Source organism: Malaya genurostris, chromosome 2 (genome assembly GCF_030247185.1).
Source record: "Malaya genurostris strain Urasoe2022 chromosome 2, Malgen_1.1, whole genome shotgun sequence".
Classification (NCBI taxonomy): Eukaryota; Metazoa; Arthropoda; class Insecta; order Diptera; family Culicidae; genus Malaya; species Malaya genurostris.
In genome coordinates this window covers 274,851,109-274,858,822 of record NC_080571.1, presented here as the reverse complement: position 1 = coordinate 274,858,822, position 7,714 = coordinate 274,851,109, and positions in this window count along the sequence as shown.

Sequence of the window (7,714 nt, the reverse complement as noted above, 5' to 3'; positions counted from 1 at the left end):
GATAGAAACTTAGTTTTATCCTTCCGCTTAACGAAAATGGTTGTGTATACGCTTGAGGAACGCGTGAAAATAGTGCAGTTTTACTTTGAAGAAGACACCGCTTTTTGCCAAAAATTCATCTTCTCGGATGAGGTACATTTTCATCTCGGCGGGTATGTTAATAAGCAAATTGTCGCATCTGGGGGACGGAAAACCCGCACGTTATCATGGAGAAGCCGATGCATCCTCAGAGAGTGACGGTTTGGTGCGGATTTTGGTCTGGTGGCATCATTGGGCCATTTTTCTTCGAAAATGAGGCAGGAGTCGCCGCCACGGGCAATACGATCGATCTTCTGCACACTTCTTCGTCTTCGAAGATCGAATTATCAGTCGAATTCCGGATGTCGTTTAACCGCCTCGGAGCTGTGATTTGACGCCGTTAGACTATTATCTTTGGGGGGCTGTCAAAGATAAGTGTTATGTGGACAAGCCAGCTACAATTCAAGCCTTGAAGGACAACATTCGTGCAGTCATTGCTGGAAAAAAGCTGCATACAATCGAAAATGTACTAAAAAACTGAACCGACCGTATGGCGTACTGCAAGGCCAGCCGAGGCAGCCATTTGAATGAAATTATTTTCCACAATTAACCGGAAGGATTGTACTTTAATATGAAAAAATAAATTTTGAAATCGGATGAACCGTTTGTCTTTTATTGCGTGTTTAAAAAAAAAGTTACATTGCGGACCCTGTATATCATTTTCTTTTTTGTGTATACAGAACAAAATGGCGTAGATCACAGAGTTGACTGGGTCGATTTTGATCAAATTAGTCGCAAATGAAAGGTTTCCTCGTCAGTATAAACGCCATTGATTGTTTTTGAGATCTTATGTTTACTTCTGGAGGTATACAAATAGCTGTCACAATTAACCTTGTAAACAAAATATGTTTCAAGACGTAGATGTTCATATCTATCGAACAAGTCAAAGTTTGTTAAAATCCATCTACTGTCCACGGAGATATGGGTATTTTTGTTTGAATGCTCCAATAGTAGAAGTTTTATGTACCTCATGATAGAGTGTTGTTTGGAAGCAGAATTAAACACCAAATTTTGAACAATTGAATTGTTTCTAAGAACCTGAAAGACTTTGTAAGACTAGTACCCTTTTCCATGGCATTTGCCACTTTTAACTTTGGCACGGTTAGGTTTTGGCCATAGTAATAGAAAGATGGCTGCGTTTCGAATTGAAAACATTTTTATAACTAGATTGCCGGAAGAACAGAATGTCATACACCCAATTCCGTGTTTACAAGCATTTTTTGTAAATACGATTTTGTCCGCAAGAATTTTGCAAGAAATCATTTTTAGTGATCATACAAATCTATAATGAATAACCATTTCGTTTCCGACAAAGCTAATTAGAATGATTCATGCGATACTCGATAGATCGAAATCAATCTTCAAGATAGTTGGTACGACATCCGAGGCTTACTTGACGTTAGATTGATTGAAGCAGGGCGACGCGCTCTCAAATTTGCTGTTCAAAATAGCGCTCAAAGATGCGATACGTAGATCCGGCGTGCAGAAAAATCGAATCATCATCAGTAAGTAGTTCGTAGAGCTGTGGAAGATACTTTTGTACCTTTCAAGACAGAAGCCAAAACGGTGTATGATCCGAGGTGGATATTGATGGGGTACGACACCAGGTTGTTGACGAGTTCTTATAGCTTTATATAAGTCGTTGATACTACATGTTGCCATATACGGCCACGAGGTATGATCGTTGAAGGGAAAAGATATTCGAGTACTCGGAGAGAAAAAATGCTGCGTTAATTAACTCGGTGGTAAAGAAGAGAATGGAGAATGGCACAGACGCATGAATCACGCGCTGTACCAAGTATACAAACATGCGAACATAGGAAGGCTTTCAACAAACGGCAGACTACATGTAAGGCACTGGTCTTACAAACCAGTTGTCGTATGTTCGAGCCCCGACCTGGAAGGATTCGTAGTGTCAGTAGAATCGTAGCACCAGCCATGCACTGGCTCTGTACACTCTGAATCGGCTGCGAAGTCTGTTGAAACAGATGGTCAAATTCCACTACAGGAATGTAATACCAAGGCTTTGCTTTTTTTTAGAAATTTTTTACGTTTTTTGTTTCGCCGGTTTAAGTGCCAAGTTTGGTTTAAGTGCCAAGTTTGCCGGAAGTCGGATCCGCATGATATTTTGGAACTTTGTATGGGACCATAAGACCTTTCATTTGAATCTAAGTTTGTTAAAATCGGTTTAACCATCCCAGAGTAATGTGAGTGACATTATTATCACATTTTTGATGTATTACTTTCACATTTTTTATGCATCTGTATTTCCGGAATCAGAATTTGGATCTAAATGATATTCAGGAACTTCGTATAGGACCGTGAGACCTTTCATTTAAATCTGATTTGAGAAAATCGGTTTAGCCATCTTCGAGAAAAGTGAGTGACGTTATTTTCACATTTTTAATGCATTATTTTCCCATTTTTGGTGCATATCATCCTGTAATTTCGGAAGCGTAAGTCGGATCCAAATCATATTCAGGAATTTTGTATGCTACTATGAGACCTTTCATTTAAATCTAAGATTGTGAAAATCGGTTTAGTAATCTCCGAGAAAAGTGAGTGACATTATTTATACATATTTGGTCCATATCACCCTGTAATTCCGGTACCGGAAGTCGGATCCAAATGAATTTAGAAACTTTGTATGGAACCGTGACCATGAATCCTTTCATTAGAGTCTAGGTTTGAGAAAATCGGTTTAGCCATCGGCGAGAAAAGTGAGTGACATTATTCTCACATTTTTATTGCATTATTTTCACATTTTTATTGCATTATTTTCACATTTTTTATGCATATCACCCTGTAATTCCGGAGCCGGAATTCGGATCCAAATAGAATTCTGGAACTTTCTATGGGACCGTAAGGCCTTTCATTTGAATCTAAGTTTGTGAAAATCGTTTAAGCCATCTCCGAGAAAAGTGAGTGACATTGACATTCACATGCATTATTTCCCCCTTTTTGGTGCATGTCACCCTGTACTTCGGGAACCGGAAGTCGAATGCTAATGAAATTCAGGAACTTTGTATGGGACTATGAGACCTTTCATTTGAATCTAAGTTTGTGAAAATCGGTTCAGCCATCTCGGAGAAAAGTGAGTGACATTTTTTTGTACATATCATCCTGTAGCTCCGGAACCGGAAGTCGGATCCAAATGAAATTCAGGAACTTTGTATGGGGCTATGAGAACTTTCATTTGAATCTAAGTTTGTGAAAATCGGTTAAGCCATCTCCGAGAAAAGTGAGTGACATTATTTGTCACACATACATACACACACATACACACACATAAACACACACAGACATTTGCTCAGTTCGTCGAGTTGAGTCGAATGGTATATGACATTCGGCCCTCCGGGCCTCGGTTCAAAAGTCGGTTTTTGCAGTGATTGTATAGCCTTTCTATATGAGAAAGGCAAAAACACGCATTTCATTTCTTTTTGTTGTTGCACAGTTTATTATAAACAACACGGGTTTATTTTGCCCAGTTTAATATTGTATGAATTTCCCGTGTGGAAACAAATATGCTTGGTGTTCACAAAACCTCTTAAGAGTGTAAAAGTTTTTCCACACTAATTGTATCTAAAACAAGAGACTGTATTAATCACAAATGAAAAACTGGAACATAACAGAATTGAAAGATCTTAGGATTTGCTTAGTTATTCAATTATTTCATTAAAAAAATTAAACACTTTATGAAATTTACCATTGAAATCTTCAAAACTCAAGGTGAATAAGGTTTTTTCTCAGATAGAACATTATTGGGAGTAGAAATTAATTCGATCCGTTTTTTTCGGGGTCAAAAATGCATTTATTTCAAAATAAAAGAATTTAAACATTCATCAAGGTATCGACCGCTTTTTCCCACATCTCAGGCAAATTTTGAATTCAATCTCGAAAAAATGTCTCGTCTTTTGATGGGATCCAATTTTGAAATGTTCGATTTCTGCAAAAGAAGCAAACCGATGATCGTGCTGCACTCGTCGGAACAACCAGTAATCAGAAGGAGCAATGTCAGGAGAATATGGCGGGTACTGCAAAATGTCACACTTGAGCGTTTTCAAATATTTTTTACGGCTTTTGCGACATGATGCTGAGCCTTGTCATTCAGGAGAATAACTCACTCAAGTCTTAAGCTTATATCCGGCCGTTCTTATCGTAATGCACGGCTAAAACGCATCAATTGCAGCTTATATCGAACCATAAATATTTGGTTTGGATGTCGATGTTGAGATCGATGGCAACAATTGACCGGGCATAGCGTAGTATTTTTTCTTCTTAAAGTTATCATAGAATATCGATTTTTTACCTCTAGTAACCATTCGATTTAAAACCCCATTCGTTGTTGCCATGGAATTAGCTGCTCACAAGTGAATAATCGCCTTTCAATGTCTCTCGGTTATAGTTTATAGGGCCTGCCAAATGCCTTGCTTTTGAATCATTCCCGTGGATTTTAATCGTACAGAAACTACTTGTTGCGTCACTTCCAATGATTCTGCAAGCTCCTCTTGCGTTAGACACATCGAGTAATGCCTCCAACTGTTTGTCTTCTGAACTGATTTTTTTGGTTGTCCAGAGCGAGGCACATCTTCAACGCTTAAATATCCAATCTTGAAACGTCGAAACCACTCCCTACATGATTTATCAGAAGGAGCTTTATCACGATAAATATCCAAGGCATTTGATGCGCTTCAACAGCAATTTACTTCCAATTAAAACAGAAAACTAAAACTTCCCGCAAATGGTGCTTAGTTAACATAAAATTGCTCATAATGAACACAGTGAAAAACAAGGTTTTATGAAAACAAAACTCGAATATGAACTGAATATTAATGACTATCTCTAACCTCTTGAAACTATCGACATCAGCTGTTACTGTTCAATATCTTCTGGAAACGTACCGAACTAATTTGTAGTTCCAATATTTCAGAATGAACTTTGTTGATTGATTTATGATCCTTGAAATAGAATTTCGAGGAAAGCTAGACATCTTCATCTACTACGAATACATCAGCATTATTTATACTAACAACTACAGACTTAAAAAAACCAGTGATTTTACATCTTATTAACAGATCGGCTGAAAAGTTCGTATCGTTTCTATGAGAGGGCGCCACTAGAATTAAATCCACACCATTTTCAGTTAGTACCAACCTTCAAAAGATACGTGTATAAATTTGACAGCTGTCTGATTATTAGTTTGTGAGATATTACATTTTGAGTGAAGCTACTTTTGTAATTGTGAAAAAAAATGGAAAAAAAGGAATTTCGTGTGTTAATGAAACACTACTTTTTGATGAAAAAAAGTGCCGCCGATACCAAAAAATGGCTTGATGAGTGTTATCCAGACTCTGGACCGGGCGAAGCAACAATTCGTAAGTGGTTTGCAAAATTTCGTACTGGTCATATGAGCACCGAAGACGATGAACGCAGTGGACGTCCAAAAGAGGCTGTTACCGATGAAAACGTGAAAAAAATCCACAAAATGATTTTCAATGACCGTAAAGTGAAGTTGATCGAGATAGCTGACACCCTAAAGATATCTAAAGATCGTGTTGGACATATTATGCACGAATATTTGGATATGAGAAAGCTTTGTGCAAAATGGGTGCCGCGTGAGCTCACAATCGATCAAAAACAACAACGAAAAACCATGCTGAAATTGAACGAATTGGGCTTCGAATTGCTTCCTCATCCACCGTATTCTCCAGATTTGGCCCCCAGTGACTTTTTCCTGTTCTCAGAACTCAAGAGAATGCTCGCTGGTAAAAAATTTAGAAGCAATGAAGAGGTAATCGCTGAAACTGAGGCCTATTTTGGGGCAAAGGACAAATCGTACTACAAAAATGGTATCGAAAAGTTGGAAGATCGCTATAATCGCTATATCGTCTCTGATGGCAATTATGTTGAATAATAAAAACGAATTTTGGCAAAAAAATGTGTGTTTCTATTAAACGATACGAACTTTTCAGCCGAACTGTTAAATGCACATAAATGAAGCGTCGCAGTTCATGCAAATTTACGTGGAAGAACATTTAATATTGTGTCTAAAACTCCATGACATGAAATTCATTGAAATAAAAAAAAGAATACTGATAGCAACCGCCGTGACTTGAACCGACAATCATTGGATCGCAAGTACGTCTGTTAATCGACTGAGCCACAGAAGCATGCATCTGCTTGGTTGGTAAAAGGTGCATTTAAATGCATACAGTCGGTGCGACAGAACGCAAGTTACAGTCGAAACCAGTAAAATTCAAGCTTATCTAGCATTAAGTCAATACAAATAAAATTTTCCGTTATTGGACAAATTAGATCTTTATGAATTACATCGTATGAGGGATTAAGTCACCTGTAACATTCAATTTTTTTTAGAGTGTATCCTTCCATCTTGGCCCTAGTGGGTTTAACAGTGTCTTCAGTTACCAGAACATCATTGTGCTTTGTTCATCCATCTTTTTCATTGTTTCTTTGTCACAATTAATCAGTATCATTCTACTGGATGACGTTCTGGAATATTCAGAGGCGTGCAGTTCTTTGATACGATGTTGAAATTGTTTCTGGTAATTTTAAGACACCTAATCAGCCCAAAACAACACTCGTGTGATTTTAGATGAATGGTAGTAGCAGTTTTTATAGACACTCGTTTACATAAACTTGTTGGCTAACCGTATCTGTAGTTATAAAAACTTTGCTTTTCAAACCACAACTACAAATAGCTTGACTAACCTTGTACTCTCCAGAAAACTTCGCCATCTTTTTGGCTTTGAAAGGATCATTGTCTTTGTGATGTGGTATAAATCTCAAGACCAGGAAGTTGTTTGAAATCTGCTTCATCATCCATAATCATGCAGTCAAATTTTGTCAGCAATTTTCCATTCAGCCTACGCGCTCTAGTTTTTAAACTGGGTTCCAACTTTTTGTTCCTGTTTAAAGCTGCTTCCTTCACCTTTTGAACGGAATTTTATTAACTACATTTCGGAAGGAAAGATTGGAAAAGATCGTTTAATCGGTCCATGTACTGCATTCCGACCGAGAGTCAACCGATCCCATAAAGTTTTAGAAACACTATTTACAGTCGAACAAGAAATAAAGAGGAATTTTTTACAAAGTTGGTTGAACTAATATTCCATCCTATTTCATACCCGAACTGAGTTCAGAAGTTTAGACGATATCGGTAGTGATCAATGAATTTCGGAGTTACCTGAATTTGAAGGACAGTTCGTCATCCCCAGTCCGATTATAAATAAATTCTCGGCATTCCTTCCGTCTTAAACGGAATAGCTACCGCGCCCAAGCTTGAATTTCATATTGATCAGAAACTAGAAATTTAAACGCATTTTAACCGCAAATAAGCTAACTGGAGTTAAATGAATTACCATATATGTCCAACTAGTGGCATTTAAGCAGTCTTGAAGACGACTAATTCGACTACTACGCAGTCATACTCCGAGCGCGTTGATTATCTGGAATCCATCCTTAATCTAACGGATTAAGAACCCATCATTCATGTTTCTTCATAGGTGCACAGAAACTTAGACATCAGATTTTTTTTTTTTGCTATTTCATAACACTCCCACGCAAGCGGTCTAAGGTCACAAAAAATGCCGCAATCAGAGTAAGAAAAGGAAGAAAA